The 19342-nt window shown below is 41.7% G+C and overlaps 82 pseudogenes; all 82 read right to left on the bottom strand.

The window, feature by feature from the left end:
• Window positions 1–13: 13 nt before the first annotated feature.
• On the bottom strand, window positions 14–132 carry LOC142718907 (5S ribosomal RNA; annotated as a pseudogene).
• Window positions 133–385: 253 nt separating this feature from the next.
• Window positions 386–504, bottom strand: LOC142718811 (5S ribosomal RNA; annotated as a pseudogene).
• Window positions 505–571: 67 nt separating this feature from the next.
• LOC142718881 (5S ribosomal RNA) lies at window positions 572–690 on the bottom strand (annotated as a pseudogene).
• Window positions 691–757: 67 nt separating this feature from the next.
• Window positions 758–876, bottom strand: LOC142719026 (5S ribosomal RNA; annotated as a pseudogene).
• A 253-nt stretch (window positions 877–1129) lies between these two features.
• On the bottom strand, window positions 1130–1248 carry LOC142718544 (5S ribosomal RNA; annotated as a pseudogene).
• A 439-nt stretch (window positions 1249–1687) lies between these two features.
• Window positions 1688–1806, bottom strand: LOC142718685 (5S ribosomal RNA; annotated as a pseudogene).
• A 253-nt stretch (window positions 1807–2059) lies between these two features.
• LOC142718641 (5S ribosomal RNA) lies at window positions 2060–2178 on the bottom strand (annotated as a pseudogene).
• Window positions 2179–2245: 67 nt separating this feature from the next.
• On the bottom strand, window positions 2246–2364 carry LOC142718640 (5S ribosomal RNA; annotated as a pseudogene).
• A 67-nt stretch (window positions 2365–2431) lies between these two features.
• Window positions 2432–2550, bottom strand: LOC142718831 (5S ribosomal RNA; annotated as a pseudogene).
• Window positions 2551–2617: 67 nt separating this feature from the next.
• On the bottom strand, window positions 2618–2736 carry LOC142719123 (5S ribosomal RNA; annotated as a pseudogene).
• Window positions 2737–2803: 67 nt separating this feature from the next.
• On the bottom strand, window positions 2804–2922 carry LOC142718487 (5S ribosomal RNA; annotated as a pseudogene).
• A 67-nt stretch (window positions 2923–2989) lies between these two features.
• On the bottom strand, window positions 2990–3108 carry LOC142718987 (5S ribosomal RNA; annotated as a pseudogene).
• Window positions 3109–3175: 67 nt separating this feature from the next.
• LOC142718476 (5S ribosomal RNA) lies at window positions 3176–3294 on the bottom strand (annotated as a pseudogene).
• A 67-nt stretch (window positions 3295–3361) lies between these two features.
• On the bottom strand, window positions 3362–3480 carry LOC142718639 (5S ribosomal RNA; annotated as a pseudogene).
• Window positions 3481–3547: 67 nt separating this feature from the next.
• Window positions 3548–3666, bottom strand: LOC142718880 (5S ribosomal RNA; annotated as a pseudogene).
• Window positions 3667–3733: 67 nt separating this feature from the next.
• On the bottom strand, window positions 3734–3852 carry LOC142718521 (5S ribosomal RNA; annotated as a pseudogene).
• Window positions 3853–3919: 67 nt separating this feature from the next.
• On the bottom strand, window positions 3920–4038 carry LOC142718434 (5S ribosomal RNA; annotated as a pseudogene).
• Window positions 4039–4105: 67 nt separating this feature from the next.
• On the bottom strand, window positions 4106–4224 carry LOC142718638 (5S ribosomal RNA; annotated as a pseudogene).
• A 67-nt stretch (window positions 4225–4291) lies between these two features.
• LOC142718520 (5S ribosomal RNA) lies at window positions 4292–4410 on the bottom strand (annotated as a pseudogene).
• Window positions 4411–4477: 67 nt separating this feature from the next.
• LOC142718433 (5S ribosomal RNA) lies at window positions 4478–4596 on the bottom strand (annotated as a pseudogene).
• Window positions 4597–4663: 67 nt separating this feature from the next.
• On the bottom strand, window positions 4664–4782 carry LOC142718721 (5S ribosomal RNA; annotated as a pseudogene).
• Window positions 4783–4849: 67 nt separating this feature from the next.
• Window positions 4850–4968, bottom strand: LOC142718905 (5S ribosomal RNA; annotated as a pseudogene).
• A 67-nt stretch (window positions 4969–5035) lies between these two features.
• On the bottom strand, window positions 5036–5154 carry LOC142718496 (5S ribosomal RNA; annotated as a pseudogene).
• A 67-nt stretch (window positions 5155–5221) lies between these two features.
• Window positions 5222–5340, bottom strand: LOC142718828 (5S ribosomal RNA; annotated as a pseudogene).
• Window positions 5341–5593: 253 nt separating this feature from the next.
• On the bottom strand, window positions 5594–5712 carry LOC142718782 (5S ribosomal RNA; annotated as a pseudogene).
• Window positions 5713–5779: 67 nt separating this feature from the next.
• LOC142718708 (5S ribosomal RNA) lies at window positions 5780–5898 on the bottom strand (annotated as a pseudogene).
• A 253-nt stretch (window positions 5899–6151) lies between these two features.
• LOC142718567 (5S ribosomal RNA) lies at window positions 6152–6270 on the bottom strand (annotated as a pseudogene).
• A 67-nt stretch (window positions 6271–6337) lies between these two features.
• Window positions 6338–6456, bottom strand: LOC142718841 (5S ribosomal RNA; annotated as a pseudogene).
• Window positions 6457–6709: 253 nt separating this feature from the next.
• On the bottom strand, window positions 6710–6828 carry LOC142718637 (5S ribosomal RNA; annotated as a pseudogene).
• A 67-nt stretch (window positions 6829–6895) lies between these two features.
• LOC142718634 (5S ribosomal RNA) lies at window positions 6896–7014 on the bottom strand (annotated as a pseudogene).
• A 67-nt stretch (window positions 7015–7081) lies between these two features.
• Window positions 7082–7200, bottom strand: LOC142718633 (5S ribosomal RNA; annotated as a pseudogene).
• Window positions 7201–7267: 67 nt separating this feature from the next.
• LOC142719090 (5S ribosomal RNA) lies at window positions 7268–7386 on the bottom strand (annotated as a pseudogene).
• A 67-nt stretch (window positions 7387–7453) lies between these two features.
• Window positions 7454–7572, bottom strand: LOC142718839 (5S ribosomal RNA; annotated as a pseudogene).
• Window positions 7573–7639: 67 nt separating this feature from the next.
• LOC142718632 (5S ribosomal RNA) lies at window positions 7640–7758 on the bottom strand (annotated as a pseudogene).
• Window positions 7759–8011: 253 nt separating this feature from the next.
• Window positions 8012–8130, bottom strand: LOC142718795 (5S ribosomal RNA; annotated as a pseudogene).
• Window positions 8131–8197: 67 nt separating this feature from the next.
• On the bottom strand, window positions 8198–8316 carry LOC142719020 (5S ribosomal RNA; annotated as a pseudogene).
• Window positions 8317–8383: 67 nt separating this feature from the next.
• Window positions 8384–8502, bottom strand: LOC142718827 (5S ribosomal RNA; annotated as a pseudogene).
• Window positions 8503–8569: 67 nt separating this feature from the next.
• Window positions 8570–8688, bottom strand: LOC142718432 (5S ribosomal RNA; annotated as a pseudogene).
• A 67-nt stretch (window positions 8689–8755) lies between these two features.
• Window positions 8756–8874, bottom strand: LOC142718720 (5S ribosomal RNA; annotated as a pseudogene).
• Window positions 8875–8941: 67 nt separating this feature from the next.
• Window positions 8942–9060, bottom strand: LOC142718904 (5S ribosomal RNA; annotated as a pseudogene).
• A 67-nt stretch (window positions 9061–9127) lies between these two features.
• On the bottom strand, window positions 9128–9246 carry LOC142718495 (5S ribosomal RNA; annotated as a pseudogene).
• A 67-nt stretch (window positions 9247–9313) lies between these two features.
• Window positions 9314–9432, bottom strand: LOC142718740 (5S ribosomal RNA; annotated as a pseudogene).
• A 67-nt stretch (window positions 9433–9499) lies between these two features.
• On the bottom strand, window positions 9500–9618 carry LOC142718953 (5S ribosomal RNA; annotated as a pseudogene).
• Window positions 9619–9685: 67 nt separating this feature from the next.
• On the bottom strand, window positions 9686–9804 carry LOC142718933 (5S ribosomal RNA; annotated as a pseudogene).
• Window positions 9805–9871: 67 nt separating this feature from the next.
• On the bottom strand, window positions 9872–9990 carry LOC142718891 (5S ribosomal RNA; annotated as a pseudogene).
• Window positions 9991–10058: 68 nt separating this feature from the next.
• On the bottom strand, window positions 10059–10177 carry LOC142719081 (5S ribosomal RNA; annotated as a pseudogene).
• A 67-nt stretch (window positions 10178–10244) lies between these two features.
• On the bottom strand, window positions 10245–10363 carry LOC142718951 (5S ribosomal RNA; annotated as a pseudogene).
• A 67-nt stretch (window positions 10364–10430) lies between these two features.
• LOC142718631 (5S ribosomal RNA) lies at window positions 10431–10549 on the bottom strand (annotated as a pseudogene).
• Window positions 10550–10802: 253 nt separating this feature from the next.
• LOC142718444 (5S ribosomal RNA) lies at window positions 10803–10921 on the bottom strand (annotated as a pseudogene).
• A 68-nt stretch (window positions 10922–10989) lies between these two features.
• On the bottom strand, window positions 10990–11108 carry LOC142718888 (5S ribosomal RNA; annotated as a pseudogene).
• Window positions 11109–11175: 67 nt separating this feature from the next.
• Window positions 11176–11294, bottom strand: LOC142718767 (5S ribosomal RNA; annotated as a pseudogene).
• A 67-nt stretch (window positions 11295–11361) lies between these two features.
• On the bottom strand, window positions 11362–11480 carry LOC142719011 (5S ribosomal RNA; annotated as a pseudogene).
• Window positions 11481–11547: 67 nt separating this feature from the next.
• Window positions 11548–11666, bottom strand: LOC142718842 (5S ribosomal RNA; annotated as a pseudogene).
• A 253-nt stretch (window positions 11667–11919) lies between these two features.
• LOC142718431 (5S ribosomal RNA) lies at window positions 11920–12038 on the bottom strand (annotated as a pseudogene).
• Window positions 12039–12105: 67 nt separating this feature from the next.
• LOC142718788 (5S ribosomal RNA) lies at window positions 12106–12224 on the bottom strand (annotated as a pseudogene).
• A 253-nt stretch (window positions 12225–12477) lies between these two features.
• Window positions 12478–12596, bottom strand: LOC142718775 (5S ribosomal RNA; annotated as a pseudogene).
• Window positions 12597–12663: 67 nt separating this feature from the next.
• Window positions 12664–12782, bottom strand: LOC142719109 (5S ribosomal RNA; annotated as a pseudogene).
• Window positions 12783–12849: 67 nt separating this feature from the next.
• LOC142718832 (5S ribosomal RNA) lies at window positions 12850–12968 on the bottom strand (annotated as a pseudogene).
• Window positions 12969–13035: 67 nt separating this feature from the next.
• LOC142719058 (5S ribosomal RNA) lies at window positions 13036–13154 on the bottom strand (annotated as a pseudogene).
• A 68-nt stretch (window positions 13155–13222) lies between these two features.
• LOC142719131 (5S ribosomal RNA) lies at window positions 13223–13341 on the bottom strand (annotated as a pseudogene).
• Window positions 13342–13408: 67 nt separating this feature from the next.
• On the bottom strand, window positions 13409–13527 carry LOC142719032 (5S ribosomal RNA; annotated as a pseudogene).
• Window positions 13528–13780: 253 nt separating this feature from the next.
• On the bottom strand, window positions 13781–13899 carry LOC142719094 (5S ribosomal RNA; annotated as a pseudogene).
• A 67-nt stretch (window positions 13900–13966) lies between these two features.
• On the bottom strand, window positions 13967–14085 carry LOC142718672 (5S ribosomal RNA; annotated as a pseudogene).
• Window positions 14086–14525: 440 nt separating this feature from the next.
• LOC142719112 (5S ribosomal RNA) lies at window positions 14526–14644 on the bottom strand (annotated as a pseudogene).
• Window positions 14645–15083: 439 nt separating this feature from the next.
• Window positions 15084–15202, bottom strand: LOC142719062 (5S ribosomal RNA; annotated as a pseudogene).
• Window positions 15203–15269: 67 nt separating this feature from the next.
• On the bottom strand, window positions 15270–15388 carry LOC142718515 (5S ribosomal RNA; annotated as a pseudogene).
• Window positions 15389–15455: 67 nt separating this feature from the next.
• LOC142719072 (5S ribosomal RNA) lies at window positions 15456–15574 on the bottom strand (annotated as a pseudogene).
• Window positions 15575–16013: 439 nt separating this feature from the next.
• LOC142718763 (5S ribosomal RNA) lies at window positions 16014–16132 on the bottom strand (annotated as a pseudogene).
• Window positions 16133–16199: 67 nt separating this feature from the next.
• LOC142719057 (5S ribosomal RNA) lies at window positions 16200–16318 on the bottom strand (annotated as a pseudogene).
• A 67-nt stretch (window positions 16319–16385) lies between these two features.
• On the bottom strand, window positions 16386–16504 carry LOC142718451 (5S ribosomal RNA; annotated as a pseudogene).
• Window positions 16505–16571: 67 nt separating this feature from the next.
• Window positions 16572–16690, bottom strand: LOC142718630 (5S ribosomal RNA; annotated as a pseudogene).
• Window positions 16691–16757: 67 nt separating this feature from the next.
• On the bottom strand, window positions 16758–16876 carry LOC142718932 (5S ribosomal RNA; annotated as a pseudogene).
• A 67-nt stretch (window positions 16877–16943) lies between these two features.
• On the bottom strand, window positions 16944–17062 carry LOC142718877 (5S ribosomal RNA; annotated as a pseudogene).
• A 253-nt stretch (window positions 17063–17315) lies between these two features.
• On the bottom strand, window positions 17316–17434 carry LOC142718979 (5S ribosomal RNA; annotated as a pseudogene).
• A 253-nt stretch (window positions 17435–17687) lies between these two features.
• LOC142718552 (5S ribosomal RNA) lies at window positions 17688–17806 on the bottom strand (annotated as a pseudogene).
• A 67-nt stretch (window positions 17807–17873) lies between these two features.
• Window positions 17874–17992, bottom strand: LOC142718562 (5S ribosomal RNA; annotated as a pseudogene).
• A 67-nt stretch (window positions 17993–18059) lies between these two features.
• On the bottom strand, window positions 18060–18178 carry LOC142719035 (5S ribosomal RNA; annotated as a pseudogene).
• Window positions 18179–18245: 67 nt separating this feature from the next.
• LOC142719033 (5S ribosomal RNA) lies at window positions 18246–18364 on the bottom strand (annotated as a pseudogene).
• Window positions 18365–18431: 67 nt separating this feature from the next.
• Window positions 18432–18550, bottom strand: LOC142718770 (5S ribosomal RNA; annotated as a pseudogene).
• Window positions 18551–18617: 67 nt separating this feature from the next.
• Window positions 18618–18736, bottom strand: LOC142718977 (5S ribosomal RNA; annotated as a pseudogene).
• A 67-nt stretch (window positions 18737–18803) lies between these two features.
• LOC142718467 (5S ribosomal RNA) lies at window positions 18804–18922 on the bottom strand (annotated as a pseudogene).
• A 253-nt stretch (window positions 18923–19175) lies between these two features.
• LOC142718551 (5S ribosomal RNA) lies at window positions 19176–19294 on the bottom strand (annotated as a pseudogene).
• Window positions 19295–19342: the final 48 nt, after the last annotated feature.

The raw sequence follows: 19342 nt of genomic DNA, 5'->3' as shown, positions 1-19342 counted from the left end.
CGACATAATAAAAAGTCAACCGCACCACGGATTCCCAGACAGTCTCCCACACTGGTACTAGCGAGGACTTAAGCTGTGTAACTTCTGCGATCTGACGAGAGCAGGCACATTCAGCTTAGAATGGCCATTGACGTTAAATGCTTTAATCCATAGTCCTATTTAATCTATTGTGAAACAAAATCTAAACGACATAATAAAAAGTCAACCGCACCACGGATTCCCAGACAGTCTCCCACATTGGTACTAGCGAGGGGTTAAGCTGTGTAAGTTCTGCGATCTAACAAGAGCAGGCACATTCAGCTTAGACTGGCCATTGACATTAAATGCTTTAATCCATAGTCCTTTTTAATCGATTGTGAAACAAAATCTAAACGACATAAAAAAAAGTCAACTGCACCACGGATTCCCAGACAGCCTCCCACACTGGTACTAGCGAGGCCTTAAGCTGTGTAACTTCTGCGATCTGACGAGAGCAGGCACATTCAGCTTAGAATGGCCATTGACATTAAATGCTTTAATCCATAGTCCTTTTTAATCGATTGTGAAACAAAATCTAAACAACATAATAAAAATTCAACCGCACCACGGATTCCCAGACAGTCTCCCACACTGGTACTAGCGAGGCCTTAAGCTGTGTAACTTCTGCGATCTGACGAGAGCAGGCACATTCAGCTTAGAATGGCCATTGACATTAAATGCTTTAATCCATAGTCCTTTTTAATCGATTGTGAAACAAAATCTAAACGACATAATAAAAAGTCAACCGCACCACGGATTCCCAGACAGTCTCCCACACTGGTACTAGCGAGGCCTTAAGCTGTGTAACTTCTGCGATCTGACGAGAGCAGGGACATTCAGCTTAAAATAGCCATTGACATTAAATGCTTTAATCCATAGTCCTTTTTAATCGATTGTGAAACAAAATCTAAACGACATAATAAAAATTCAACCGCACCACGGATACCCAGACAGTCTCCCACACTGGTACTAGCGAGGCCTTAAGCTGTGTAACTTCTGCGATCTGACGAGAGCAGGGACATTCAGCTTAAAATAGCCATTGACATTAAATGCTTTAATCCATAGTCCTTTTTAATCGATTGTGAAACAAAATCTAAACAACATAATAAAAAAGCAACCGCACCACGGATTCCCAGACAGTCTCCCACACTGGTACTAGCGAGCCCTTAAGCTGTGTAACTTCTGCGTTCGGACGAGAGCAGGCACATTCAGCTTAGAATGGCCATTGACGTTAAATCCTTTAATCCATAGTCCTATTTAATCTATTGTGAAACAAAATCTTAACGACATAATAAAAAGTCAAGCGCACCACGGATTCCCAGACAGTCTCCCACACTGGTACTAGCGAGGCCTTAAGCTGTGTAACTTCTGCGATCTGACGAGAGCAGGCACTTTCAGCTTAGAAAGACCATTGACATTAAAAGCCTTAATCCATAGTCCTATTTAATCTATTGTGAAACAAAATCTAAACAACATAATAAAAAGTCAACCGCACCACGGATTCCCAGACAGTCTCCCACACTGGTACTAGCGAGGCCTTAAGCTGTGTAACTTCTGTGATTTGACGAGAGCAGGGACATTCAGCTTAGAATGGGCATTGACATTAAATGCTTTAATCCATAGTCCTTTTTAATCGATTGTGAAACAAAATCTAAACGACATAATAAAAAATCAACCGCACCACGGATTCCCAGACAGTCTCCCACACTGGTACTAGCGAGGCCTTAAGCTGTGTAACTTCTGCGTTCTGACGAGAGCAGGCACATTCAGCTTAGAATGGCCATTGACGTTAAATCCTTTAATCCATAGTCCTATTTAATCTATTGTGAAACAAAATCTAAACGACATAATAAAAAGTCAAGCGCACCACGGATTCCCAGACAGTCTCCCACACTGGTACTAGCGAGGCCTTAAGCTGTGTAACTTCTGCGATCTGACGAGAGCAGGCACATTCAGCTTAGAATGGCCATTGACATTAAATGCTTTAATCCATAGTCCTTTTTAATCGATTGTGAAACAAAATCTAAACGACATAATAAAAAGTCAACCGCACCACGGATTCCCAGACAGTCTCCCACACTGGTACTAGCGAGGCCTTAAGCTGTGTAACTTCTGCGATCTGACGAGAGCAGGCACATTCAGCTTAGAATGGCCATTGACATTAAATGCTTTAATCCATAGTCCTATTTAATCTATTGTGAAACAAAATCTAAACGACATAATAAAAAGTCAACCGCACCACGGATTCCCAGACAGTCTCCCACACTGGTACTAGCGAGGCCTTAAGCTGTGTAACTTCTGCGATCTGACGAGAGCAGGCACATTCAGCTTAGAATGGCCATTGACATTAAATGCTTTAATCCATAGTCCTTTTTAATCGATTGTGAAACACAATCTAAACGACATAATAAAAAGTCAACCGCACCACGGATTCCCAGACAGTCTCCCACACTGGTACTAGCGAGGCCTTAAGCTGTGTAATTTCTGCGATCTGACGAGAGCAGGCACATTCAGCTTAGAATGGCCATTGACATTAAATGCTTTAATCCATAGTCCTTTTTAATCGATTGTGAAACAAAATCTAAACGACATAATAAAAAGTCTACCGCACCACGGATTCGCAGACAGTCTCCCACACTTGTACTAGCGAGGCCTTAAGCTGTGTAACTTCTGCGATCTGATGAGAGCAGGCACATTCCGCTTAGAATGGCCATTGACATTAAATGCTTTAATCCATAGTCCTTTTTAATCGATTGTGAAACAAAATCTAAACGACATAATAAAAAGTCAACTGCACCACGGATTCCCAGACAGTCTCCCACACTGGTACTAGCGAGGCCTTAAGCTGTGTAACTTCTGCGATTTGACGAGAGCAGGCACATTCAGTTTAGAATGGCCATTGACGTTAAATGCTTTAATCCATAGTCCTATTTAATCTATTGTGAAACAAAATCTAAATGACATAATAAAAAGTCAACCGCACCACGGATTCCCAGACAGTCTCCCACACTGGTACTAGCGAGGCCTTAAGCTGTGTAACTTCTGCGATCTGACAAGAGCAGGGACATTCAGCTTAGAATGGCCATTGACATTAAATGCTTTAATCCATAGTCCTTTTTAATCGATTGTGAAACAAAATCTAAACGACATAATAAAAAGTCAACCGCACCACGGATTCCCAGACAGTCTCCCACACTGGTACTAGTTAGGACTTAAGCTGTGTAACTTCTGCGATCTGACGAGAGCAGGCACATTCAGCTTAGAATGGCCATTGACATTAAATGCTTTAATCCATAGTCCTTTTTAATCGATTGTGAAACAAAATCTAAACGACATAATAAAAAGTCAACCGCACCACGGATTCCCAGACAGTCTCCCACACTGGTACTAGCGAGGCCTTAAGCTGTGTAACTTCTGCGATCTGACGAGAGCAGGCACATTCAGCTTAGAATGGCCATTGACGTTAAATGCTTTAATCCATAGTCCTTTTTAATCGATTGTGAAACAAAATCTAAACAACATAATAAAAATTCAACCGCACCACGGATTCCCAGACAGTCTCCCACACTGGTACTAGCGAGGCCTTAAGCTGTGTAACTTCTGCGATCTGACGAGAGCAGGCACATTCAGCTTAGAATGGCCATTGACATTAAATGCTTTAATCCATAGTCCTTTTTAATCGATTGTGAAACAAAATCTAAACGACATAATAAAAAGTCAACCGCACCACGGATTCCCAGACAGTCTCCCACACTGGTACTAGCGAAGCCTTAAGCTGTGTAACTTCTGCGATCTGACGAGAGCAGTGACATTCAGCTTAGAATAGCCATTGACATTAAATGCTTTAATCCATAGTCCTTTTTAATCGATTGTGAAACAAAATCTAAACGACATAATAAAAATTCAACCGCACCACGGATACCCAGACAGTCTCCCACACTGGTACTAGCGAGGCCTTAAGCTGTGTAACTTCTGCGATCTGACGAGAGCAGGCACATTCAGCTTAGAATGGCCATTGACGTTAAATGCTTTAATCCATAGTCGTTTTTAATCGATTGTGAAACAAAATCTAAATGACATAATAAAAAGTCAACCGCACCACGGATTCCCAGACAGTCTCCCACACTGGTACTAGCGAGGCCTTAAGCTGTGTAACTTCTGCGATCTGACGAGAGCAGGCACATTCAGCTTAGAATGGCCATTGACATTAAATGCTTTAATCCATAGTCCTTTTTAATCGATTGTGAAACAAAATCTAAACGACATAATAAAAAGTCAACCGCACCACGGATTCCCAGACAGTCTCCCACACTGGTACTAGCGAAGCCTTAAGCTGTGTAACTTCTGCGATCTGACGAGAGCAGTGACATTCAGCTTAGAATAGCCATTGACATTAAATGCTTTAATCCATAGTCCTTTTTAATCGATTGTGAAACAAAATCTAAACGACATAATAAAAATTCAACCGCACCACGGATACCCAGACAGTCTCCCACACTGGTACTAGCGAGGCCTTAAGCTGTGTAACTTCTGCGATCTGACGAGAGCAGGCACATTCAGCTTAGAATGGCCATTGACGTTAAATGCTTTAATCCATAGTCGTTTTTAATCGATTGTGAAACAAAATCTAAATGACATAATAAAAAGTCAACCGCACCACGGATTCCCAGACAGTCTCCCACACTGGTACTAGCGAGGCCTTAAGCTGTGTAACTTCTGCGATCTGACGAGAGCAGGGACATTCAGCTTAGAATGGCCATTGACATTAAATGCTTTAATCCATAGTCCTTTTTAATCGATTGTGAAACAAAATCTAAACGACATAATAAAAAGTCAACCGCACCACGGATTCCCAGACAGTCTCCCACACTGGTACTAGCGAGGACTTAAGCTGTGTAACTTCTGCGATCTGACGAGAGCAGGCACATTCAGCTTAGAATGGCCATTGACGTTAAATGCTTTAATCCATAGTCCTATTTAATCTATTGTGAAACAAAATCTAAACGACATAATAAAAAGTCAACCGCACCACGGATTCCCAGACAGTCTCCCACATTGGTACTAGCGAGGCCTTAAGCTGTGTAAGTTCTGCGATCTAACGAGAGCAGGCACATTCAGCTTAGACTGGCCATTGACGTTAAATGCTTTAATCCATAGTCCTTTTTAATCGATTGTGAAACAAAATCTAAACGACATAATAAAAAGTCAACCGCACCACGGATTCCCAGACAGTCTCCCACACTGGTACTAGCGAGGCCTTAAGCTGTGTAACTTCTGCGATCTGACGAGAGCAGGGACATTCAGCTTAGAATAGCCATTGACATTAAATGCTTTAATCCATAGTCCTTTTTAATCGATTGTGAAACAAAATCTAAACGACATAATAAAAATTCAACTGCACCACGGATACCCAGACAGTCTCCCACACTGGTACTAGCGAGGCCTTAAGCTGTGTAACTTCTGCGTTCTGACGAGAGAAGGCACATTCAGCTTAGAATGGCCATTGACGTTAAATGCTTTAATCCATAGTCCTATTTAATCTATTGTGAAACAAAATCTAAACGACATAATAAAAAGTCAACCGCACCACGGATTCCCAGACAGTCTCCCACACTGGTACTAGCGAGGCCTTAAGCTGTGTAACTTCTGCATTCTGACGAGAGCAGGCACATTCAGCTTAGAATGGCCATTGACGTTAAATGCTTTAATCCATAGTCCTTTTTAATCGATTGTGAAACAAAATCTAAACGACATAATAAAAAATCAACCGCACCACGGATTCCCAGACAGTCTCCCACACTGGTACTAGCGAGGCCTTAAGCTGTGTAACTTCTGCGTTCGGATGAGAGCAGGCACATTCAGCTTAGAATGGCCATTGACGTTAAATCCTTTAATCCATAGTCCTATTTAATCTATTGTGAAACAAAATCTTAACGACATAATAAAAAGTCAAGCGCACCACGGATTCCCAGACAGTCTCCCACACTGGTACTAGCGAGGCCTTAAGCTGTGTAACTTCTGCGATCTGACGAGAGCAGGCACATTCAGCTTAGAATGGCCATTGACATTAAATCCTTTAATCCATAGTCCTATTTAATCTATTGTGAAACAAAATCTAAACGACATAATAAAAAGTCAACCGCACCACGGATTCCCAGACAGTCTCCCACACTGGTACTAGCGAGGCCTTAAGCTGTGTAACTTCTGTGATCTGACGAGAGCAGGGACATTCAGCTTAGAATGGGCATTGACATTAAATGCTTTAATCCATAGTCCTATTTAATCGATTGTGAAACAAAATCTAAACGACATAATAAAAAATCAACCGCACCACGGATTCCCAGACAGTCTTCCATACTGGTACTAGCGAGGCCTTAAGCTGTGTAACTTCTGCGTTCTGACGAGAGCAGGCACATTCAGCTTAGAATGGCCATTGACGTTAAATCCTTTAATCCATAGTCCTATTTAATCTATTGTGAAACAAAATCTAAACGACATAATAAAAAGTCAAGCGCACCACGGATTCCCAGACAGTCTCCCACACTGGTACTAGCGAGGCCTTAAGCTGTGTAACTTCTGCGATCTGACAAGAGCAGGCACATTCAGCTTAGAATGGCCATTGACATTAAATGCTTTAATCCATAGTCCTATTTAATCTATTGTGAAACAAAATCTAAACGACATAATAAAAAGTCAACCGCACCACGGATTCCCAGACAGTCTCCCACACTGGTACTAGCGAGGCCTTAAGCTGTGTAACTTCTGCGATCTGACGAGAGCAGGCACATTCAGCTTAGAATGGCCATTGACATTAAATGCTTTAATCCATAGTCCTATTTAATCTATTGTGAAACAAAATCTAAACGACATAATAAAAAGTCAACCGCACCACGGATTCCCAGACAGTCTCCCACACTGGTACTAGCGAGGCCTTAAGCTGTGTAACTTCTGCGATCTGACGAGAGCAGGCACATTCAGCTTAGAATGGCCATTGACATTAAATGGTTTAATCCATAGTCCTTTTTAATCGATTGTGAAACAAAATCTAAACGACATAATAAAAAGTCAACCGCACCACGGATTCCCAGACAGTCTCCCACACTGGTACTAGCGAGGCCTTAAGCTGTGTAACTTCTGCGATCTGACGAGAGCAGGCACATTCAGCTTAGAATGGCCATTGACATTAAATGCTTTAATCCATAGTCCTTTTTAATCGATTGTGAAACAAAATCTAAACGACATAATAAAAAGTCTACCGCACCACGGATTCGCAGACAGTCTCCCACACTGGTACTAGCGAGGCCTTAAGCTGTGTAACTTCTGCGATCTGACGAGAGCAGGGACATTCAGCTTAGAATGGCCATTGACATTAAATGCTTTAATCCATAGTCCTTTTTAATCGATTGTGAAACAAAATCTAAACGACATAATAAAAAGTCAACCGCACCACGGATTCCCAGACAGTCTCCCACACTCGTACTAGCGAGGCCTTAAGCTGTGTAACTTCTGCGATCTGACGAGAGCAGGCACATTCAGCTTAGAATGGCCATTGACGTTAAATGCTTTAATCCATAGTCCTATTTAATCGATTGTGAAACAAAATCTAAATGACATAATAAAAAGTCAACCGCACCACGGATTCCCAGACAGTCTCCCACACTGGTACTAGCGAGGCCTTAAGCTGTGTAACTTCTGCGATCTGACGAGAGCAGGCACATTCAGCTTAGAATGGCCATTGACGTTAAATGCTTTAATCCATAGTCCTATTTAATCGATTGTGAAACAAAATCTAAACGACATAATAAAAAGTCAACCGCACCACGGATTCCCAGACAGTCTCCCACATTGGTACTAGCGAGGCCTTAAGCTGTGTAAGTTCTGCAATCTAACGAGAGCAGGCACATTCAGCTTAGACTGGCCATTGACATTAAATGCTTTAATCCATAGTCCTTTTTAATCGATTGTGAAACAAAATCTAAACGACATAATAAAAAGTCAACCGCACCACGGATTCCCAGACAGTCTCCCACACTAGTACTAGCGAGGCCTTAAGCTGTGTAACTTCTGCGATCTGACGAGAGCAGGCACATTCAGCTTAGAATGGCCATTGACGTTAAATGCTTTAATCCATAGTCCTTTTTAATCGATTGTGAAACAAAATCTAAACAACATAATAAAAATTCAACCGCACCACGGATTCCCAGACAGTCTCCCACACTGGTACTAGCGAGGCCTTAAGCTGTGTAACTTCTGCGATCTGACGAGAGCAGGCTCATTCAGCTTAGAATGGCCATTGACATTAAATGCTTTAATCCATAGTCCTTTTTAATCGATTGTGAAACAAAATCTAAACGACATAATAAAAAGTCAACCGCACCACGGATTCCCAGACAGTCTCCCACACTGGTACTAGCGAGGCCTTAAGCTGTGTAACTTCTGCGATCTGACGAGAGCAGGGACATTCAGCTTAGAATAGCCATTGACATTAAATGCTTTAATCCATAGTCCTTTTTAATCGATTGTGAAACAAAATCTAAACGACATAATAAAAATTCAACCGCACCACGGATACCCAGACAGTCTCCCACACTGGTACTAGCGAGGCCTTAAGCTGTGTAACTTCTGCGATCTGACGAGAGCAGGCACATTCAGCTTAGAATGGCCATTGACGTTAAATGCTTTAATCCATAGTCGTTTTTAATCGATTGTGAAACAAAATCTAAATGACATAATAAAAAGTCAACCGCACCACGGATTCCCAGACAGTCTCCCACACTGGTACTAGCGAGGCCTTAAGCTGTGTAACTTCTGCGATCTGACGAGAGCAGGGACATTCAGCTTAGAATGGCCATTGACATTAAATGCTTTAATCCATAGTCCTTTTTAATCGATTGTGAAACAAAATCTAAACGACATAATAAAAAGTCAACCGCACCACGGATTCCCAGACAGTCTCCCACACTGGTACTAGCGAGGACTTAAGCTGTGTAACTTCTGCGATCTGACGAGAGCAGGCACATTCAGCTTAGAATGGCCATTGACGTTAAATGCTTTAATCCATAGTCCTATTTAATCTATTGTGAAACAAAATCTAAACGACATAATAAAAAGTCAACCGCACCACGGATTCCCAGACAGTCTCCCACATTGGTACTAGCGAGGCCTTAAGCTGTGTAAGTTCTGCGATCTAACGAGAGCAGGCACATTCAGCTTAGACTGGCCATTGACGTTAAATGCTTTAATCCATAGTCCTTTTTAATCGATTGTGAAACAAAATCTAAACGACATAATAAAAAGTCAACCGCACCACGGATTCCCAGACAGTCTCCCACACTGGTACTAGCGAGGCCTTAAGCTGAGTAACTTCTGCGATCTGACGAGAGCAGGCACATTCAGCTTAGAATGGCCATTGACATTAAATGCTTTAATCCATAGTCCTTTTTAATCGATTGTGAAACAAAATCTAAACGACATAATAAAAATTCAACCGCACCGCGGATTCCCAGACAGTCTCCCACACTGGTACTAGCGAGGCCTTAAGCTGTGTAACTTCTGCGATCTGACGAGAGCAGGCACATTCAGCTTAGAATGGCCATTGACGTTAAATGCTTTAATCCATAGTCCTATTTAATCTATTGTGAAACAATATCTAAACGACATAATAAAAAGTCAACCGCACCACGGATTCCCAGACAGTCTCCCACACTGGTACTAGCGAGGCCTTAAGCTGTGTAACTTCTGCGATCTGACAAGAGCAGGCACATTCAGCTTAGAATGGCCATTGACATTAAATGCTTTAATCCATAGTCCTTTTTAATCGATTGTGAAACAAAATCTAAACGACATAATAAAAAGTCAACCGCACCACGGATTCCCAGACAGTCTCCCACACTGGTACTAGCGAGGCCTTAAGCTGTGTAACTTCTGCGATCTGACGAGAGCAGGGACATTCAGCTTAGAATGGCCATTGAAATTAAATGCTTTAATCCATAGTCCTTTTTAATCGATTGTGAAACAAAATCTAAAACGACATAATAAAAATTCAACTGCACCACGGATTCCCAGACAGTCTTCCACACTGGTACTAGCGAGGCCTTAAGCTGTGTAACTTCTGCGATCTGACGAGAGCAGGCACATTCAGCTTAGAATGGCCATTGACGTTAAATGCTTTAATCCATAGTCCTATTTAATCTATTGTGAAACAATATCTAAACGACATAATAAAAAGTCAACCGCACCACGGATTCCCAGACAGTCTCCCACACTGGTACTAGCGAGGCCTTAAGCTGTGTAACTTCTGCGATCTGACGAGAGCAAGGACATTCAGCTTAGAATGACCATTGACATTAAATGCTTTAATCCATAGTCCTATTTAATCTATTGTGAAACAAAATCTAAACGACATAATAAAAAGTCAACCGCACCACGGATTCCCAGACAGTCTCCCACACTGGTACTAGCGAGGCCTTAAGCTGTGTAACTTCTGCGATCTGACGAGAGCAGGCACATTCAGCTTAGAATGGCCATTGACGTTAAATGCTTTAATCCATAGTCCTAATTAATCTATTGTGAAACAAAATCTAAACAACAAAATAAAAAGTCCACCACACCACAGATTCCCAGACAGTCTCCCACACTGGTGCTAGCGAAGCGTTAAGCTGTGTAACTTCTGCGATCTAACGAGAGCAGGCACATTCAGCTTAGACTGGCCATTGACATTAAACGCTTTAATCCATAGTCCTTTTTAATCGATTGTGAAACAAAATCTAAACGACATAATAAAAAGTCAACCGCACCACGGATTCCCAGACAGTCTCCCACACTGGTACTAGCGAGGCCTAAAGCTGTGTAACTTCTGCTATCTGACGAGAGCAGGGACATTCAGCTTAGAATGGCCATTGAAATTAAATGCTTTAATCCATAGTCCTTTTTAATCGATTGTGAAACAAAATCTAAAACGACATAATAAAAATTCAACTGCACCACGGATTCCCAGACAGTCTCCCACACTGGTACTAGCGAGGCCTTAAGCTGTGTAACTTCTGCGATCTGACGAGAGCAGGCACATTCAGCTTAGAATGGCCATTGACGTTAAATGTTTTAATCCATAGTCCTATTTAATCTATTGTGAAACAATATCTAAACGACATAATAAAAAGTCAACCGCACCACGGATTCCCAGACAGTCTCCCACACTGGTACTAGCGAGGCCTTAAGCTGTGTAACTTCTGCGTTCTGACGAGAGCAGGCACATTCAGCATAGAATGGCCATTGACGATAAATGCTTTAATCCATAGTCCTATTTAATCTATTGTGAAACAAAATCTAAACGACATAATAAAAAGTCAACCGCACCACGGATTCCCAGACAGTCTCCCACACTGGTACTAGCGAGGCCTTAAGCTGTGTAACTTCTGCTATCTGACGAGAGCAGGGACATTCAGCTTAGAATGGCCATTGACATTAAATGCTTTAATCCATAGTCCTTTTTAATCGATTGTGAAACAAAATCTAAACGACATAATAAAAAGCCAACCACACCACGGATTCCCAGACAGTCTCCCACACTGGTACTAGCGAGGCCTTAAGCTGTGTAACTTCTGCGATCTGACGAGAGCAGGCACATTCAGCTTAGAATGGCCATTGACGTTAAATGCTTTAATCCATAGTCCTAATTAATCTATTGTGAAACAAAATCTAAACAACATAATAAAAAGTCAACCACACCACAGATTCCCAGACAGTCTCCCACACTGGTGCTAGCGAAGCGTTAAGCTGTGTAACTTCTGCGATCTAACGAGAGCAGGCACATTCAGCTTAGACTGGCCATTGACATTAAACACTTTAATCCATAGTCCTTTTTAATCGATTGTGAAACAAAATCTAAACGACATAATAAAAAGTCAACAGCACCACGGATTCCCAGACAGTCTCCCACACTGGTACTAGCGAGGCCTTAAGCTGTGTAACTTCTGCGATCTGACGAGAGCAGGGACATTCAGCTTAGAATGGCCATTGACATTAAATGCTTTAATCCATAGTCCTTTTTAATCGATTGTGAAACAAAATCTAAACGACATAATAAAAATTCAACCGCACCACGGATTCCCAGACAGTCTCCCACACTGGTACTAGCGAGGCCTTAAGCTGTGTAACTTCTGCGTTCTGACGAGAGCAGGCACATTCAGCTTAGAATGGCCATTGACGTTAAATGCTTTAATCCATAGTCCTATTTAATCTATTGTGAAACAAAATCTAAACGACATAATAAAAATTCAACCGCACCACGGATTCCCAGACAGTCTCCCACACTGGTACTAGCGAGGGCTTAAGCTGTGTAACTTCTGCTATCTGATGAGAGCAGGGACATTCAGCTTAGAATGGCCATTGACATTAAATGCTTTAATCCATAGTCCTTTTTAATCGATTGTGAAACAAAATCTAAACGACATAATAAAAAGTCAACCACACCACGGATTCCCAGACAGTCTCCCACACTGGTACTAGCGAGGCCTTAAGCTGTGTAACTTCTGCGATCTGACGAGAGCAGGCACATTCAGCTTAGAATGGCCATTGACGTTAAATGCTTTAATCCATAGTCCTAATTAATCTATTGTGAAACAAAATCTAAACAACATAATAAAAAGTCAACCGCACCACGGATTCCCAGACAGTCTCCCACACTGGTACTAGCGAGGCGTTAAGCTGTGTAACTTCTGCGATCTAACGAGAGCAGGCACATTCAGCTTAGAATGGCCATTGACATTAAATGCTTTAATCCATAGTCCTTTTTAATCGATTGTGAAACAAAATCTAAACGACATAATAAAAAGTCAACCGCACCACGGATTCCCAGACAGTCTCCCACACTGGTACTAGCGAGGCCTTAAGCTGTGTAACTTCTGCGATCTGACGAGAGCAGGCACATTCAGCTTAGAACGGCCATTGACATTAAATGCTTTAATCCATAGTCCTTTTTAATCGATTGTGAAACAAAATCTAAACGACATAATAAAAATTCAACCGCACCATGGATTCCCAGACAGTCTCCCACACTGGTACTAGCGAGGCCTTAAGCTGTGTAACTTCTGCGATCTGACGAGAGCAGGCACATTCAGCTTAGAATAGCCATTGAAATTAAATGCTTTAATCCATAGTCCTTTTTAATCGATTGTGAAACAAAATCTAAAACGACATAATAAAAATTCAACCGCACCACGGATTCCCAGACAGTCTCCCACACTGGTACTAGCGAGGCCTTAAGCTGTGTAACTTCTGCGATCTGACAAGAGCAGGCACATTCAGCTTAGAATGGCCATTGACATTAAATGCTTTAATCCATAGTCCTTTTTAATCGATTGTGAAACAAAATCTAAACGACATAATAAAAATTCAACCGCACCACGGATTCCCAGACAGTCTCCCACACTGGTACTAGCGAGGCCTTAAGCTGTGTAACTTCTGCATTCTGACGAGAGCAGGCACATTCAGCTTAGAATGGCCATTGACGTTAAATGCTTTAATCCATAGTCCTATTTAATCTATTGTGAAACAAAATCTAAACGACATAATAAAAAGTCAACCGCACCACGGATTCCCAGACTGTCTCCCACACTTGTACTAGCGAGGCCTTAAGCTGTGTAACTTCTGCTGTCTGACGAGAGCAGGGACATTCAGCTTAGAATGGCCATTGACATTAAATGCTTTAATCCATAGTCCTTTTTAATCGATTGTGAAACAAAATCTAAACGACATAATAAAAATTCAACTACACCACGGATTCCCAGACAGTCTCCCACACTGGTACTAGCGAGGCCTTAAGCTGTGTAACTTCTGCGATCTAACGAGAGCAGGCACATTCAGCTTAGAATGGCCATTGACATTAAACGCTTTAATCCATAGTCCTTTTTAATCGATTGTGAAACAAAATCTAAACGACATAATAAAAAGTCAACCGCACCACGGATTCCCAGACAGTCTCCCACACTGGTACTAGCGAGGCCTTAAGCTGTGTAACTTCTGCGTTCTGACGAGAGCAGGCACATTCAGCTTAGAATGGCCATTGACGTTAAATGCTTTAATCCATAGTCCTATTTAATCTATTGTGAAACAAAATCTAAACGACATAATAAAAAAGTCAACCGCACCACGGATTCCCAGACAGTCTCCCACACTGGTACTAGCGAGACCTTAAGCTGTGTAACTTCTGCGATCTGACGAGAGAAGGCACATTCAGCTTTGAATGGCCATTAACGTTAAATGCTTTAATCCATAGTCCTTTTTAATCGATTATGAAACAAAATCTAAACGACATAATAATAAGTCAACCACACCACGGATTACCAGACAGTCTCTCACACTGGTACTAGCGAGGTTTTAAGCTGTTTAACTTCTGCGATCTGACGAGAGCAGGGACATTCTGCTTAGAATGGCCATTGACATTAAATGCTTTAATCCATAGTCCTTTTTAATCTATTGTGAAACAAAATCTAAACGACATAATAAAAAGTCAACCGCACCACGGATTCCCAGACAGTCTCCGACACTGGTACTAGCGAGGCCTTAAGTTGTGTAACTTCTGCGATCTGACGAGAGCAGGCACATTCAGCTTAGAATGGCCATTGACATTAAAAGCCTTAATCCATAGTCCTATTTAATCTATTGTGAAATAAAATCTAAACAACATAATAAAAAGCCAAACACACCACGGATTCCCAGACAGTCTCCCACACTGGTACTAGCGAGGCCTTAAGCTGTGTAACTTCTGCGATCTGACGAGAGCAGGGACATTCAGCTTAGAATGGCCATTGACATTTAATGCTTTAATCCATAGTCCTTTTTAATCGATTGTGAAACAAAATCTAAACGACATAATAATAATTCAACCGCACCACGGATTCCCAGACAGTCTCCCACACTGGTACTAGCGAGGCCTTAAGCTGTGTAACTTCTGTTATCTGACGAGAGCAGGGACATTCAGCTTAGAATGGCCATTGACATTAAATGCTTTAATCCATAGTCCTTTTTAATCGATTGTGAAACAAAATCTAAACGATATAATAAAAATTCAACCGCACCACAGATTCCCAGACAGTCTCCCACACTGGTACTAGCGAGGCCTTAAGCTGTGTAACTTCTGCGATCTGACGAGAGCAGGGACATTCAGCTTAGAATGGCCATTGACATTAAATACTTTAATCCATAGTCCTTTTTAATCGATTGTGAAACAAAATCTAAACGACATAATAAAAATTCAACCGCACCACGGATTCCCAGACAGTCTCCCACACTGGTACTAGCGAGGCCTTAAGGTGTGTAACTTCTGCGATCTGACGAGAGCAGGAACATTCAGCTTAGAATGGCCACTGACATTAAAAGCCTTAATCCATAGTCCTATTTAATCTATTGTGAAACAAAATCTAAACAACATAATAAAAAGCCAACCGCACCACGGATTCCCAGACAGTCTCCCACACTGGTACTAGCGAGGCCTTAAGCTGTGTAACTTCCGCGATCTGACGAGAGCAGGGACATTCAGCTTAGAATTGCCATTGACATTAAATGCTTTAATCCATAGTCCTTTTTAATCGATTGTGAAACAAAATCTAAACGACATAATAAAAATTCAACCGCACCACGGATTCCCAGACAGTCTCCCACACTGGTACTAGCGAGGCATTAAGCTGTGTAACTTCTGCGATCTGACGAGAGCAGGTACATTCAGCTTAGAATGGCCAAATACGTTAAATGCTTTAATCCATAGTCCTATTTAATCTATTGTGAAACAAAATCTAAACGACATAATAAAAAATTAACCGCACCACGGATTCCCAGACAGTCTCTCACATTGGTACTAGCGAGGCGTTAAGCTGTGTAACTTCTGCGATCTAACGAGAGCAGGCACATTCAGCTTAGAATGGCCATTGACATTAAATGCTTTAATCCATAGTCCTTTTTAATCGATTGTGAAACAAAATCTAAACGACATAATAAAAAGTCAACCGCACCACGGATTCCCAGACAGTCTCCCACACTGGTACTAGCGAGGCCTTAAGCTGTGTAACTTCTGCGATCTGACGAGAGCAGGCACATTCAGCTTAGAATGGCCACTGACATTAAAACCCTTAATCCATAGTCCTATTTAATCTATTGTGAAACAAAATCTAAACAACATAATAAAAAGCCAACCGCACCACGGATTCCCAGACAGTCTCCCACACTGGTACTAGGGAGGCCTTAAGCTGTGTAACTTCTGCGATCTGACGAGAGCAGGGACATTCAGCTTAGAATGGCCATTGACATTAAATGCTTTAATCCATAGTCCTTTTTAATCGATTGTGAAACAAAATCTAAACGACATAATAAAAATTCAACCGCACCACGGATTCCCAGACAGTCTCCCACACTGGTACTAGCGAGGCATTAAGCTGTGTAACTTCTGCGTTCTGACGAGAGCAGGCACATTCAGCTTAGAATGGCCATTGACGTTAAATGCTTTAATCCATAGTCCTATTTAATCTATTGTGAAACAAAATCTAAACGACATAATAAAAAGTCAACCGCACCACGGATTCCCAGACAGTCTCCCACACTGGTACTAGCGAGGCCTTAAGCTGTGTAACTTCTGCGATCTGACGAGAGCAGGCACATTCAGCTTAGAATGGCCATTGACGCTAAATGCTTTAATCCATAGTCCTATTTAATCTATTGTGAAACAATATCTAAACGACATAATAAAAAGTCAACCGCACCACGGATTCCCAGACAGTCTCCCACACTGGTACTAGCGAGGCCTTAAGCTGTGTAACTTCTGCGATCTGACAAGAGCAGGCACATTCAGCTTAGAATGGCCATTGACATTAAATGCTTTAATCCATAGTCCTTTTTAATCGATTGTGAAACAAAATCTAAACGACATAATAAAAATTCAACCGCACCACGGATTCCCAGACAGTCTCCCACACTGGTACTAGCGAGGCCTTAAGCTGTGTAACTTCTGCGATCTGACGAGAGCAGGCACATTCAGCTTAGAATGGCCATTGACGTTAAATGCTTTTATCCATAGTCCTAATTAATCTATTGTGAAACAAAATCTAAACGACATAATAAAAAGTCAACCGCACCACAGATTCCCAGACAGTCTCCCACACTGGTACTAGCGAGGCCTTAAGCTGAGAAACTTCTGCGATCTGACGAGAGCAGGCACATTCAGCTTTGAATGGCCATTGACATTAAATGCTTTAATCCATAGTCCTTTTTAATATATTGTGAAACAAAATCTAAACGACATAATAAAAAGTCAACCACACCACAGATTCCCAGACAGTCTCCCACACTGGTACTAGCGAGGCCTTAAGCTGTGTAACTTCTGCGATCTGACGAGAGCAGGGACATTCAGCTTAGAATGGCCATTGACATTAAATGCTTTAATCCATAGTCCTTTTTAATCGATTGTGAAACAAAATCTAAACGACATAATAATAATTCAACCGCACCACGGATTCCCAGACAGTCTCCCACACTGGTACTAGCGAGGCCTTAAGCTGTGTAACTTCTGCTATCTGACGAGAGCAGAGACATTCAGCTTAGAATGGCCATTGACATTAAATGCTTTAATCCATAGTCCTTTTTAATCGATTGTGAAACAAAATCTAAACGATATAATAAAAATTCAACCGCACCACGGATTCCCAGACAGCCTCCCACACTGGTACTAGCGAGGCCTTAAGCTGTGTAACTTCTGCAATCTGACGAGAGCAGGCACATTCAGCTTAGAATGGCCATTGACGTTAAATGCTTTAATCCATAGTCCTAATTAATCTATTGTGAAACAAAATCTAAACGACATAATAAAAATTGAACCACACCACGGATTCCCAGACAGTCTCCCACATTGGTACTAGCGAGGCCTTAAGCTGTGTAACTTCTGCGTTCTGACGAGAGCAGGCACATTCAGCTTAGAATGGCCATTGACGTTAAATGCTTTAATCCATAGTCCTATTTAATCTATTGTGAAACAAAATCTAAACGACATAATAAAAAGTCAACCGCACCACAGTTTCCCAGATAGTCTCCCACACTGGTACTAGCGAGGCCTTAAGCTGTGTAACTTCTGCGATCTGACGAGAGCAGGCACATTCAGCTTTGAATGGCCATTGACATTAAATGCTTTAATCCATAGTCCTTTTTAATCGATTGTGAAACAAAATCTAAACGACATAATAAATAGTCAACCGCACCACGGATTCCCAGACAGTCTCCCACACTGGTACTAGCGAGGCCTTAAGCTGTGTAACTGCTGCGATCTGACGAGAGCAGTCACATTCAGCTTAGAATGGCCATTGACATTAAATGTTTTAATCCATAGTCCTTTTTAATCTATTGTGAAACAAAATCTAAACGACATAATAAAAAGTCAACCACACCACGGATTCCCAGACAGTCTCCCACATTGGTACTAGCGAGGCCTTAAGCTGTGTAACTTCTGCGTTCTGACGAGAGCAGGCACATTCAGCTTAGAATGGCCATTGACGTTAAATGCTTTAATCCATAGTCCTATTTAATCTATTGTGAAACAAAATCTAAACAACATAATAAAAAGCCAACCGCACCACGGATTCCCAGACAGTCTCCCACACTGGTACTAGCGAGGCCTTAAGCTGTGTAACTTCTGTGATCTGACGAGAGCAGGCACATTCAGCTTAGAATGGCCATTGACATTAAAAGCCTTAATCCATAGTCCTATTTAATCTATTGTGAAACAAAATCTAAAACACATAATAAAAAGCCAACCACACCACGGATTCCCAGACAGTCTCCCACACTGGTACTAGCGAGGCCTTAAGCTGTGTAACTTCTGCGAACTGACGAGAGCAGGGACATTCAGCTTAGAATGGCCATTGACATTAAATGCTTTAATCCATAGTCCTTTTTAATCGATTGTGAAACAAAATCTAAACGACATAATAAAAATTCAACCGTACCACGGATTCCCAGACAGTCTCCCACACTGGTACTAGCGAGACCTTAATCTGTGTAATTTCTGCGTTCTGACGAGAGCAGGCACATTCAGCTTAGAATGGCCATTGACGTTAAATGCTTTAATCCATAGTCCTAATTAATCTATTGTGAAACAAAATCTAAACAACATAATAAAAAGCCAACCGCACCACGGTTTCCCAGACAGTCTCCCACACTGGTACTAGCGACGCCTTAAGCTGTGTAACTTCTGCGATCTGACGAGAGCAGGGACATTCAGCTTAGAATAGCCATTGACATTAAATGATTTAATCCATAGTCCTTTTTAATCGATTGTGAAACAAAA

Source organism: Rhinoderma darwinii, unplaced genomic scaffold (assembly GCF_050947455.1).
Source record: "Rhinoderma darwinii isolate aRhiDar2 unplaced genomic scaffold, aRhiDar2.hap1 Scaffold_469, whole genome shotgun sequence".
NCBI classification, from domain to species: domain Eukaryota; kingdom Metazoa; phylum Chordata; class Amphibia; order Anura; family Rhinodermatidae; genus Rhinoderma; species Rhinoderma darwinii.
Note: the sequence above shows the minus strand (reverse complement) of the source record. Positions and strands in the feature narration are given on the sequence as shown.